The following is a 14,543-nucleotide window of genomic DNA, read 5'->3' as shown; positions in this document are numbered from 1 at the left end:
TCAGATTGCCTTCTGATGGGGGGAGGAGGGAGGGAAGGGAGGGCGGGGGAAAAATTGGAAAATTCAAAACATTGCAAACAGTGATTGGCAGAAACTATTATTGTGTATAATTAAAAAAACAAAATATTTATATTAAAAAAGAGTATTTGGTTGTATACCATCCATTTTTAATGTGTTGCTTAATTAAAGGAAATTGAGAACATGTATGTTGCCCTTACTTTCATACTTTTACAGGGAATAATTTTGGAACTGGAATAGCACAAATTTAGTGTAAGAAAGAACCTTAAGAAAATTAGAGTAGATTTATGAGTCCATACTTCATTTTATATATAAGGAATCTGGGACACAAAAGAATTAAGAAACTTGTTCCAAGTCATAAAGGGAGTAAATAGTTGTGAAAGGAACAATATTCTATCCCTTCTCCCTCTCACCAAGTTAATCTATTTTTTTCTGTTAAAAAGTATTGAAATTCTCCTTAAGATTGATTAAGTTCAAGGGAATAATATTCAATCCATGGACATTATTTCCTCATCACTAGGAGATTAAACAGTCTAAATAAAGGGGTGGGACTCTTCCTAGATTATTCAGACTATTGATTGACATCATGAAAAAAGTCTGGAAAATTGCTCATTGAATTAATGCTTTTTTTCTCATAACATTTTTTCCTTGTTCCCCTGCTGTAACTAAGTAAATATGCTTTTCTAAATTTTAGATGTGCTATTAGTATCTTAGAACTTTCTGTTTCAGACAAAAATTATAAGAGTCCCAACTAAATCAAACCCAGCCTATTACAGTGCTAGTGGAATCACTCACTCCCTTACTCTGGCAAAGACTGCATGTAGCCCTGGCTGGCTTCAGTGTAATAGTCTTCCTTGCCAACTCAAAAATGAGCAGAAGAGCCAGTTTTAAGCAGATGGTTAGAAACCTGTGGAGAAAACCTGTAAGAACAAAAAAAAAATGAGAAAGAATACAGCAAAGCTAAAACTCAAAGTTTAACTTGATATTCACATTCAATACCAATTTGTCCTGGGAGGTGTTAAGATTATTTTCTTGGAAATCTTTACTTTTAGATGAAATTCAGTCCCCAAAAGAACAATTTGTATTGGATTGTATTTAATGTTTGAAGATTAAGCAAAGCAATATATTTGCTAATGAGTGACTAATGTATCATCTTAAAAATCAGTCATTGCAAATGGAAATGGTTGTTTAAAAAACTAATTGTTACACTAGTAATAATTGTTTTATATATATATATATATATATTTACATATACATATCTCAGTTCTATAGTTTTCATGAATATAATACAAACCAAAACAATTACTTGACTGTGAATTTATTCTAAATACGAGCCATATTTCTTCTTCTCAACAATACTCTTGTTGCTCAGAGATTTATTCTATAAATATTCTGAAAAATCTTTACTGTACCTACAAATGATACTAGACTAGAATTAAAATTTTAGTACAGAATTGAAGAATTAGGTTTCTGACATTAATTAATCCTAAAGTCATGGTCTGAACTCTGTATACATCCCACAATGAAATCTTCTACATCATATTTGTAATTTGCACAAAATTGTTAAAAATTCCCTTTGAAAAGAAGAGATAAGGGTAAGGAATCTCCAATGTCATTTTTTCCAGCTGCCTTTCAGACATTTCAATATGGATGTTTAGTAGACATTTTAAATTAAAAATGTCCTATACAGAATTTATTATCATTTCTCCTAAACAAAGCCGCACCCTCCCCCCCCTCTTCCAATTTTCCCTATTACTGTAGAGGGCAACACTATTCTTCTGATACCTCAGGTATGCAAATTATGAGTCATCCTGGAATCCTCATTATCTCTCACTCCCATTTCCAATCTGCTACAACATCTCTCAAATATGTCCCCTTCTCCCTTCTGACACTGCCACCACTCAAATGCAGCTCATCATTACCTCATACTAGATAATGGAAATGATGTGCTAGTGGATCTGCCTGCCTCAAGTATCTTCCCATCCCATTCATTCTATCAAGTGATTTTCCCAAAATCTTCTACTCAGTGAAATCCAGTGGCTTCTTATTCTGTTCTCTCTAGGACTGAATTCACTGAAAGAAAAGTCCTTCATAATCCAGTCCCTTTCTAGTCTTCCTAAATCTTAATCCCCCTGCATGTATTCTTTGTTTCAGTGACACTGATCTCTTGGCTCTTTCAGAAACAAAACACTCCATTTCTTGACTTCAAGTCTTTTCTTTAACTGTCTCCCATATCTGGAATATGTTTTTTGCTCTGACTTCTGATTTCCCTGGTTTCTTTTATGATGCAACTAAAATCATATATTTTACTGGAAGCCTTCCATAACACCTCTTAATTCTAATGACATCTCTCTATTAATGTCTTTATATTCCCTGTATATAGTTTACTTTTTATATATTTTTGCATGTTCTCTTCTCCATTAAATTATAAGCTTCTTAACTGAGTCAAATGTTCAAAAGAACAAGCCATTCTCCAATTGACAAATGATCAAAGCATCTGCAAAGGCAATTTACAGATGAGGAAATTAAAGTAATCCATAGTCATATGAAAAATTTATCCAAATCATTACTTATTAGAGAAATGCAAATTAAAGCATCTCTGGGGTACCACTTCACACCTCTCAGACTGGCCAATATGACCAGAAAAGACAGTGATCAGTGTTGGAAGAGATGTGGGAAATCTGGGATACTAATATTGTTGGTAAAATCGTGAACTCATCCAACCTTTCTGGAGAGCAATTTGGAATTATGTCCAAAGGGTAACAAAACTGTGCATACCCTTTGATCCAGCAATACCACTACTAGGTCTATACCCTGAAGAGATTATGCAAAAGGATAAAAACATCACTTATACAAAAATATTCATAGCAGCCCTGTTTGTGGTGATAAAGAATTGGAAATTAAGTGAATGTCCTTCATTTGGGGAATAGCTTAACAAAATGTGGTATAAATATGTCATGGAGCACTATTGCTCTGTTAGAAACCAGGAGGAATGGGAATTAAGGGAAGCTGGGAGGGATTTGGATGAACTGATGCTGAGTGAAATGAGCAGAACCAGAAAAACATTTTATGCCCTAACAACAACATGAGGGTGATGATCAACCTTGATGGACTTGCTCATCTCATCAGTATAACAATCAGGGACAATTTTGGGCTATCTGTGATGGAGAATACTATCTGTATCCAAAGAAAGAATTGTGGAGTTTGAACAAAGACCAAAGATTATTACCTTTAATTTAAAAAAAAAAGATATCTTACTATGTAATTTTGCTATCTCTTATATTTTTTTATTCTTAAGGATATGATTTCTCTCTCATCCCATTCAACTTAGATCAATGTATACCATGGAAACAATGTAATGACTAACAGACTGCCTTCCATGGGGGGTGGGGGGAAGGGAAGCAAGATAAGGAGGGAAATTGTAAAATTCAAAGTAAATTATAAACTTCTTGACAGAAGTCCCTTTGTGGGGGGCAGCTAGATGGTGCAGTGGATACAGCACTGGTGCTGGAGTTAGGAGAGCTTGAGTTCAAATCCAGCCTCAAACACTTAATAATTGCCTAGCTGTGTGATCTTTGTCAAGTCACTCAAGCACCATTGCCATAAACAAACAAACAAACAAATAAACAATCAAGCAAATAAATAAATAAATGATCTGTAGGGCTCAGCACTGTATCTGGTACAAAGCACTTAAAACTTCATTGCTTGAGGCAAAGTTGTATTTAAATGTCTGGATTGTCAGACAGAGAGACTTATATGTTATCTTAAATTATGTTTAATCTCTTTTTTTTTTCCCTTTCCTCTTCTCACTTAGAGACCTTTTCAGGGCTGTCAATCCAAAATATAAACTATTATCCTTCTTTTCTGACTCATACCTAAACTAACTGCTAAACCAGATCAAAATTCTCAAAAATGTAATCTCCATATACTTTTTCAACTTATGAACTACTCTTTCTTCAGTTCTTTAATGATCATTTTGGTTTTTTTACCATTTTATTCATGATCTCTTAAAGGTCACCAGTAATGTTTTACTCTTTAAATTCAATAGTTTCTCCTAAGTCCTTATTCTCCCTGATCTCAAAGTAGCATTTGACCAGTTAAGTATTCTTTCCTTCTGGATATTCTTCTCTCCTACTTTTAAAGTCCTTCTTCAGTGTTTCCTTCACAATCTCTGTCTTTTTTTCCTGGCCCCTTAAAATGTGTTTCCTTTCTTCACTCTTTTAAGTTTCAATATTTTTTAATACCCTGGTAAATTCATTCATTCTAGTAACTTAATTATTTTATGATGAAAATTCCTAAATCTATAACTCCAAGCATATTTCCATCTGCTTATAACCCATTGCCACCTAGATGTTCCAATTTCAAAATCATCTTTTCCAAAAATGATCAATTAACTTTATGCTAAACTGCACCTTCTACTATATTTTTCAATCACTGCTACCGCTATTCACAGTTTCCAAGGTTGAAACCTTAATATTATCTTTAATTCTTCCATTTCTTTTACTTATTATATACATGTATTGACAGTCATGTTGATTTTATCTAGGGAATGCTTTATTTGTTTATTTATTCATTGTTTCATTCATTCATTTATTTATTTGTTTGTTTGATTATTTATTTATTTATTCATTCATTTATTTGTTTCTTTATTTAGTTAGTTTTAGATTTTTTGCAAGGCAATGGGGTTGAGTGACTTGTCCATCCTCAGATTTGAGCTTACATCCTCCTGACTCCAGGGCAGGTGCTTCATCCACTGCATCATCTAACTGCCTCTATCCTAGGGAATATTTTTAATATAATTTCTCCTCTTTTATTCTAACTGCAATGAGTCCTTATTTCTACATTCAGAGAAAATAACAACACTCTCTTGTATTCCAAACTAGATTGAGAGGTAAGCAATTGATTAATCTTATTCTATCACTTCTGAACTCAGCACTTTAAAACATTTTACTATTGCAATTGGCCATTTTTTGCTAATTTTTGCACAATGATTATCTAGACCTATATGTGCATTTAGCAATTCTATATATAGGAATTTAGCAATTCCTAGCTAAAATACAAATCATAGCAATGCATTATTCCATTTCACAACAGTTATGTTGCATTCAGGTTTATATTTTGAATTAATATTGTATTTCATATTCTCACAAAAATCTGTATGTAAAGCTTCCAATATTTTTCATAATTATCAGTTTCTAACATGCTACTGGAAACTTGGGTTCTGCTTCTGGGGTGCCAGGCTCTCTGACAGATGAGAATTCCAATAATAGACAGTTAAGTGACTTGTCCAATGTTAGAGAACTATCAAGTGTCAGATGCTGGTTTTGAACTCAGCTTTTCCTCATCCCAGCATCAACATTCTATCTACTGCATTACCTAGAAGAAAAGAGTGAAAAGTTGAGTTGGTATCAGGATTAGAGAAGAGAATGAGTCAAAGGCAAGTGTAATAACTTGGGGGAACTTAATGAAGAGAAAGGCATTGGAGCTTATGAGGGTTCATTCAGGAAGACTGAAGCACAGGCCCAGAAATCAAAGTTCTGGATAAAAATTTGAACTCTGACATAAACTGCATGATTTTAGGCAAGTAATTTATAACCTCTGTGTTTCAATTTCCTAAGTTTAGCTCAGTGGCCACTGAGGTTACTTCTGGTCCTAGCCAGATGATTCTTTGTATTCTAGATTAAATTAAATGAAAATATACAAGGAATGTAATGATAGGGGTATATTCTGATCTGATGCAGAATTTTCAGAATTGACTCCTTGTAAGTAATGGTGAAATCAAGGATGTTAACATTACTACATATGGTTAAGGAAAAATGAAACTGCAGTGTTGAGAAGACTAGTGAATCAGAAGACTAAAGCATTTGAGGAAATACCAACAATTAACTTAAAATTCCCTGATGCAAAGTCAAGATTTGGTATGGAGAAGAAGACTGGTGGAGAGTGAACCTTAAAGGACATTAAATAGTGAAATGATGTTAACTGAGGGAAGGTCTGTAGAGGATGAGGAAGGACAACAATTTTGCCTATATTTTATATACTGGTGCATCAAAGGTCATGAAAGAAGAAGAATCTAGTATTGCAAAGAATGGATAGAGATATAGTCTTTTCTCACAGGAACCAGGTAACTGTGGGAATCAGACAAAAGTAGAATATGAGGAAGAAATCTAAGATGAAGAGAAATTTGTTAACAATAGAACAGTTTCCAGAAGTAATGGAAATTATTTTTAGAGTATTGTGGAAAATGCTGTATGTTAATGAACAGAATCAACACATAAAATAGAGAAAACCAGTTTATGGTTAAGCTAACTGTATAAAAGTTTGATAAGGGAATCAACTATGCTATTAACTATGCAAAATCAAATTTATTCCAGGGTTTTTAAAAGATGAAATTTGGGAAGGGGGAAAAAGAAAATAAAAATGGGAAATAAGTACAAATCTTTTTCTAACAATTCTTAAAAATCAACGATGGTAGAAGCTCCACAGCTGGACCCCCTAAAACCTTAGTCTCCAGTTTGCATATAGAAAAGATATGGGGGTAATGAAAAGAGCTAAAAGCCCTCAATGAGTTAAAGTGAGTACTTATGCTAAGTATGTGAAGACTTCCCCAGCATAGGAAGATGAGAACAATTTGTTCTAATGGCCCTGAAACAGGTAATGTGGAGCACTTAGATTTTGATTAGACATCAGACTTGGAGGTCATCCACTGCATCCTGGGTCAATACCAGTTATCCTGACTTTTATCTTGCCTCTGAACTTTGATGACTGAAAACTTTGCACAACTCTTCCTCACTTAAATCCATTCATGCAAAATGACATGTCAAGACTTCACCTTATGATTCAGTCCTCTTTGAAAACAAAGCAGGAACAAGGATCCCTCCTATAATTCTGCCACTGATAATGTAAATATAAAGAAAAAAAATAATCCCTTGCATATAAACCTTGTCATAGACATTTAGTTATGACTGTTTTCTTATATTTTTTTATACTATCACTTCCTTTAGATTAAGAAATAAAAATATAACAAACAGAAACCTTATCATTTAGCAGACATTTTTAAACTCTCATATTGGCAAATTAAATGAATCCAACCAGGAGGTTCCAGGTTTAAATAGACTATTATAGGTACATTGTCTGGCTTTCCTGAGACCTAAGCTCATATTTCTTTTAATTCCTGCCTCCTTTTGAAGGTTCAATGTTTATTTACATGTTTGGATGTGACACTGTTCATAGGAAACAGAAAACAGGACTACAGTTGTATTTCCAATAGCACTTAGTTTAGAATTCTAGCACTTCTTCTAAGAGGAAGACTCATTTATTTCTACTAGACACCAGTAGTGCATCAGCTTTCCTGACACATTCTAATGAGACATCCCTGGGGGTGTAAACACAAATTGAATATTGAAAGCCAAACAACCTCTAGCTGTTTTTGAAGGATGACTTTTATATTGGCTTCACTCTTCCTCCAAATCAAAATTTGCCTTAGAAAAAGAGGAAGCATTTTCTTCTCAGATGTTGAGTGAGATGATAGTGCTGTGAGTCTTAGGGAGAAGGATTCAAAGGAGTAGAAGAGGTAGTTTTAACAGCCTGCCTCAATGGATTTTATAGCCATCCACATAACTGTGAATTTTTCATCTGTTTCTTTGTGTCTATTCTTGCCTGGTCACAATTAAGTTTTGGAGGAAGGTCAGAACAATTCTCTTACGCAACTGGACCTGGATAGAAGAAAGAACCAAGTCTAATAAGAGCCACATCTGAGGAGCAACCTGCTGAACTCATCCTAGAGGTGAATCAACAGTCAGTGAACATATCATGTCCTGCAAGAAAGGAATGACATCTATTGTCGTTGCTTTAAGGGAGCTTGGTTGAGGAAATATTTTTTAGCAATCCCTTTAAGTTTGAATTTATTGTCTTCAAGGACCAAGTAATTATGTAGAGAATAGAGTGCTTTCTAGTTTGGGGATGTTATTCTACTTCAGTGCTTGCTATGCAATCTCAGCAAAAATTCTTGCTTAAAAGCTAATTGATATTAAGAAAATGATTGATTGAGGAATATTGATACATCCCTGTATGGAGAGGGAATCACTGGAAGTACTGGAAAAGCCACAATCTATTAGGTTTGCTACTTGAGATTTGAGTAGTAGTTACACTCTGGGGTCTCAATTTGCTAATATATGTTGGTGGTGAGAGAGGGAGCTGAGAGCAAAGATGAAAAATATGCAACTATTTTCCTCATGGGGGAAACTATCATTGGATATATTAAGAAAGATTTTGGTGAAAGATGTTCCTTGAGTTGAGTCTTTCAAAACAAGGTATGGCAAAAACAGTGAGCATTACAGGGATTGAATATATTATATTGAAAAGTCCTAAAGATAAGAAATGAGGTGTTCTGTGTGTAGACTAGTTTGACTGAACTAGTTATGTGTTTTTGGGAAATGTGTAATATTGCTACAGAGGGAAGTTGAGGACTGGTAATGAGTTTTGAATACCAAAGAAAGGAGTTTATAATTAATTGTAAGGATGGAATGGCAGGCAAGATTTGGACATTTGATTAGATCCATTATACTATGGGATGGGATGGGATGAGATGGGATGACTCTTTTTACTTCTGCAGATTCTAATTCATATTTATTAACTGGAACTTTTGTTGAACTAAAATTTGACTGATCTTTGTTTTTGTTTTTTTAATTTATTTTAGGCAATGGGATGATTTGTCCAAGGTCACACAGCTAGGCAATTATTAATTCTCTGAGGCTGGATTTGAACTCAGGTACTCGTGATTCCAGGGCTGGTGCTCTATCCACTGCACCCACCTAGCTGCCCCATTGAGTGATCTTTCTTAGCATTTTCTACATGCCACTGTCTTGTTCTATTCATGTTTTATAATTTTTTTCCTATGTACCTGACTCATCTTTGTTCCTCATTATGAAAGTTGTTGACTAAGTTCTTTTAACATCACTATTTGAATGCAACTTATGTTCAGTAATATATTACAATCTTTTTTTTTTTGTCTACCAAAAGTTTATACATTACCTTTTGAACCTTCTGAGATCATAGTCTTGGATAATTTTCAACTATGGCAGTGCCAATAGAAGAGATGATACAAAGTGCAGTTTTGTGCCAGAGATCATTTTAGGATTAAGGAAAGGGCTGGGAAATCTCCCAGAAAGTATTATATTCTGATTTCTTCCTCTTCTTCAATTTGGGCTCCAGTTTATAGTACATCTGCTAGTCCAGTACAAGAAATATTTACTAATAGACTGAGAATTGTTGATCCCTATTATAATCTAGGCAGCATAAATTTCTCATTCACTTGTAGACAATTAAAGCAATATTATTTCAAGTTAATAATAACATTTATGCAGCATTTTAAGATTTACAATTTGTTTTACATGTGTTTTCTCATTTGTTCTCTTGGATTACAGATCTTACTGAAGATATGTGAATACATTCCAGAACATTATGTAATCCAAAATTAAAAAAAAAAACTAATGTAATCTTGAGCTGTATTAAGAGGGCCATAATTTCCAGGAATAATGATGTGATAAGTGGGTTATCCTCTACTTTCATGAGATCTCATTTGGAAAACTTCCTTCAGTTCTCTGTGCCTTGCTTTAAGATGGGCATTGTTAGAAAGGCTTAAAAATTCTGATCAATGAAATGGCCAACCACATTTCCAGAGGATCAATGATGAAATATTTTAGCAACCTTCTAACACAGGGGGGGAATTAGCCAAGTATGAAATAAGACACACATTTTGGATATGACAAATGTATTGATTTGTTTGACATGATTATGATTATTGCTACAAATACTGTATTACTTTTTTGTTACTATGTGGTTGACAAGGGATACTAGTTATAGAATCACTGCTAGTTCTACCCTTTCCCTCAAAAAGAGCAAAAAAAAATAAGAGAAGGTAACTGAAGCATCTTAATAATAGACAGAAGGGAAAAGAAAGTTCAGAGGAAACAAGAAAAGTCAGACAACTTTGAAAGTAAGAATTTTAATGTATTATCCTAAAAATAATTTATGTATGATAGAGATGTTGTAGTTTTGCCTAAATGGTAATATCTAACATTTGTTTACCATTTACCCTGTTCCAGATACTGTTCTAAACACTTTACAATTATTATTTGCTTTCATCCACACAACTTTGATTCCTCATTCATCTCCTTGTAAGAGAAATCAAAGTAGATGAAAGGAACAATCTTAAGTCTGAAATTCCATCAGTTCCTAAATACATTCTGTAGGATTAAATCATTGGATTTATCCATTAAAATGCAAACATACCCTGAGAGAGTAACTCAATGAGATGTAAGATGTAATCATTTCTCTTACAAAGACATATATTATTATTAAATGTTGGTGTCTCAAGAAATTAGACAATGTACTTAAAATGAGATACCAACTAAGGAAAACACATTCCAATGAGATTTTCTCAGGTGACAGTGGGTACCAAGGAGAAGGGGACACTATAAAAGTTGTTGAGGTCATAAAGGAGAGAATGAAAAATCATTTAAAACAGCCATGCTGTAATTGAAAGGGAAATTTAACAACCTGTGGATCCTTGAACAATTAACTCCTTATAATTTTGCTGTTTTACAATAATGGACTCCCATTGCTTTTTTCAGAAGGAGTTTGTCAATCCACCGTTAATTGCAATAGTTAGCAACATTCCTTTCCTTATGGAAGGACCTTGATTATAGATATTGACTCTGATTGTGCCTTTCAAATCACCAAGCTTTGATCTTAGCCTACTTGAATGCACAAGTAGCAGATTTATTCCAGAACTACCCCAATTAAATTTTTTCAAAAGATGTTTACTAGCACTCTTCATATTGAATTATACATCTCTTTCGTGGTCTATTTTTTCTGGGAAAAAATATCAACACGAATTTCTTATCTATACTAAAAGAATAGTCTCCCATCCTCAAAGTCATTATACTGACCTGAAATTAATTATTCAGATGACACCTTGGCTGATTCCAATAACTAGCATTAACCTGATTGTATAACAGCTTAATTATTTTGGTGCTGGGTGAAACTGTCAATTGATCATTAATGTCTTTCTTTTTTTGTAGGTGGGAGGCAATGGACTTAAGTGACTTGTCCAAGATTACACAGGTAATTATTAAGTGTCTGAGATTGGATTTGAACTCAGGTCCTTTTGACTCCAGTGTCTGTGCTCTGTCCACTTCACCACTTAGCTGCCCATTGTTGTCTTTTAAAATACATTTGTTATGTTCTCTACCATATATTTAACAATATTGCTCCAGGAATATATTTGACATATAACTGACTTCTCATCCACCAAAAATAGGAATCTTTCCACAAGTGCTAATAAGATATGACAAAGATGACTTTGAATAATGCACCAATAGTGGTAGCATATTTATGTAAAAGTTATGGATCTTATGTAAAAAGTTAGAAGCTTTTGAAGAGCTTTTCAATTTCCCAAAAACCACATGTAGCAGGTAGCTCTCCCTTCTCAATAGATTCTGGACCCAATTTGACCATCATTTGCATTTGTTATAATCTAGACAATGGTCATTCTTCATTTCTTTTTCTTCTGTGGGCAGTTAGGGCAAAACTTTCTTAAGTTATTTTAGATTTTTAAAATGTCTGGGGGCATGATACAATTAGCCTTAGGAAAGTAACATCTGAAAAACATCAACCTCTATTGGGGATTCCTCTCCAGCTTTGACTCTGCCCTAGAGCTTTATGATGATAGTTGGACATTAAACCTTTGAGTGCATGACTTCTTGATTTATGATGAATAAGAGAATTTCAGGAACCTAAAGGTAAAATAAAGGTCTGCTTAGGGAGTTAAATAATGCACCATGTGGGAGCAACAAGCAGTAATAGCAAAAAGTAACATGCGTTTATATCAATGTAAACCCCAGGAAAAAAAAAATTGCAGACTGTTGCTACTGCTGCTGAAGAAAGTAGATTGATTTCCAGACACTATTGCTAAAATTATGAGAAGAGAATAAGAATTTATTTTGACCCTACTATATTTCATTTGATCCTCATAACAACCCTGAGAGGAGGGTTATTATTCCTATTTTGTAGTTGAGGATAACTGAGTTAAACAACTTAAGGTCACATTGATAATAAATTCCTGAGGCCAGATTTAACCTTAGAACTTCCTGACACTAGTTCTAGAGTATCTATTATAGACCCAGTTGCTTCCTAGGAGTTGCCAGTTGTAGAAATATTGGTCTACAGAAAGGGTTTTTATCCTTAACTGTGACCACAGACAAGTTTCAGGGAGTTTATCAATTTGAGAGAGGAAGATTTTACAGCTTTTTTCATAATCCCTAAATAAATTTAGTATTTTTTTTTCAGTTATGAACATAGGCACCAATAATTTTCATATTGAAATGCCTAAAAAAAGTAAAATTGAGCTTTAATGTCTATATTTGAAATGCATTTAATTGTTATTTAATGCCTTAGTAAAGAAGAAAATACACTACTATATCATATTATTATTTCAATAATAATTGGTTTCCCTTGTAATCCTTTGTATTTTATCTCATGCATTCAAAAAATATTAATGAGAGTTGGTTCACAGGATTCCAGTCTATTAAAGAGGTCAGTGATGACAACATAGTCAAGAACTCCAGATATACTAGGTATATTTTTCATTTTGTATTTCATTATGTCAGATACTTTACATGAGAAATGACTAAATAGTTTTATACTCATTTCAATTTCTACTTTTACTGCAAAAAGAGACCTGTGCAAACTTAACCAATCATCATATTATCTATCCATATTCAAGTAACTCAATTAACCCACTGACTTAAATTATTTGTGCTTTTCTATTAAAATATTTCTGTTCTCTGGATGAGGTAACCTTTTAAGTCATTTCCCATTAATAATTTTACTGTACATTAACTTGTAGTCAGAAAAATCTGAAAATAAGTCTCACTATCCATTTGCTACCTATGTGACCTCTACTTCTTTCAGTTTCATCTTTTGTAGAATGGGCAATAATTGTAATTACCTAACAGGATTGTTGTGAGAATACAATAATTAATTAATATTTGTAAAATACAATACAAATACTAAAGTACCAAATAAGTTTGTTGTTGTTGTATTAGATAATTAAACTTTTAATAATGGAGATGAGGATAGAATAATAATGTACATCCAATTGAGTTGAATTGAATTTACTAAATGTAGACTCTACTTTCATCTCAGGAAAATACTCACAGTGATAATTTTTTTGCACTGAATATGTTGGCATTATTGATGGTTCTTTAGGACAGGGCTGTGAATGGGGACTGGGAACACCAGTATAGGAACATGTTAGGAATGTGCCTTTGCCAGTGGAGAAATTTCTATTTTGCTCGGAAATGAAGATCTATCCATGACTTTCCTCTTTATTCCTTGGAGTCTATGTAAAACATGACAGCTACCACATGCATGCTATAATTGTACTCATTCTCAAATCAGGAAGTAAGTTTGACAAAATGTTCATTGAGGGCAATACCAGCATGAGTATCAAAGATAGGAGAATGGGTATCACTGTTAATGTCACAGGATACAATCTGGTCTTCTCTGTAGCCCAAGATGCCATTTGGGGTCTCTTTGTTGTTTATTTCACCACTTTCTTGATATTATCATATTTGGCAGAATTCTCTAGGAGGCAGGTTAGATCCACCACAGATACATTAGGAGTAGGAACTTGGAAGACCATGCCTGTAAGCTTTCCATTTAGCTCAGGTGTGACTTTGCTTACAGCCTTAGCAGAATTAGTGGAATCATGGATGATGTTTTGGACAGTAGCACACCCTTCATGCCACAGATTGCCAGAGGGGCCATCTACTCCCTTCTGGGGAGCAGTAATGACATGCATTGTGGTCATAAGTATTTAAAAAATACCAATGTTGTCATGAATGACCTTGGCAGAGAGGATCAGGTGGTTGATAGTACAGGAGGCATTACTGACAATCTTAAGGGAATTATCATATTTCAGTCTCATCATGAACATTAGGACACCAGAAGAAGGGGCAGCGATAATGACCTTGTTGGTCCTAGTCTTCAAGTGAGCCCCAGTTTTTCTTTTCATGGTGGTAAAAGACACCGGTTATTTTACAGCATACTTGCCTCCAGCATCTCCTCATTTAATACTGGTGGGATTCCACTCCTGGAATATGGTAATGACTTTTTCGTTGATCACCAACTTTCTATTCTTAGTCCCATATGGGTGCAATCAAATTGAAATATATAAACCATGCAGTTGAGGTCAATGAAGGGATCATTTATGAACACAATGTCTACACTGCCTAAGTTGAAAACAGCCCTGTTCTCCAGGCACCAGATATGACAAATTCATTGATTTTGACCTTCACCATCTTTTTTCAGGAATGCAACTGACTGAAGAAGTGGATTCTGGCAGTGACTTTGAGAGAAGAGCTCCATAATTTAAATTTTGACATCAATCTAATTATGATCAAAGATGTACTACTACTTTTTTAAAATTTGCTTTCCTAATCATATTAAGTCATAATAAG

At 34.0% G+C, this 14,543-nt stretch overlaps 1 pseudogene; it reads right to left on the bottom strand.

The window, feature by feature from the left end:
• Nucleotides 1-13,409: 13,409 nt before the first annotated feature.
• LOC141492263 (glyceraldehyde-3-phosphate dehydrogenase-like) lies at nt 13,410-14,098 on the bottom strand (annotated as a pseudogene).
• Nucleotides 14,099-14,543: the final 445 nt, after the last annotated feature.

The sequence above is a fragment of the Macrotis lagotis genome, chromosome 6 (genome assembly GCF_037893015.1).
Source record: "Macrotis lagotis isolate mMagLag1 chromosome 6, bilby.v1.9.chrom.fasta, whole genome shotgun sequence".
Lineage (NCBI taxonomy): Eukaryota > Metazoa > Chordata > Mammalia > Peramelemorphia > Peramelidae > Macrotis > Macrotis lagotis.
This window is presented reverse-complemented; position numbering and strand designations above follow the sequence as displayed.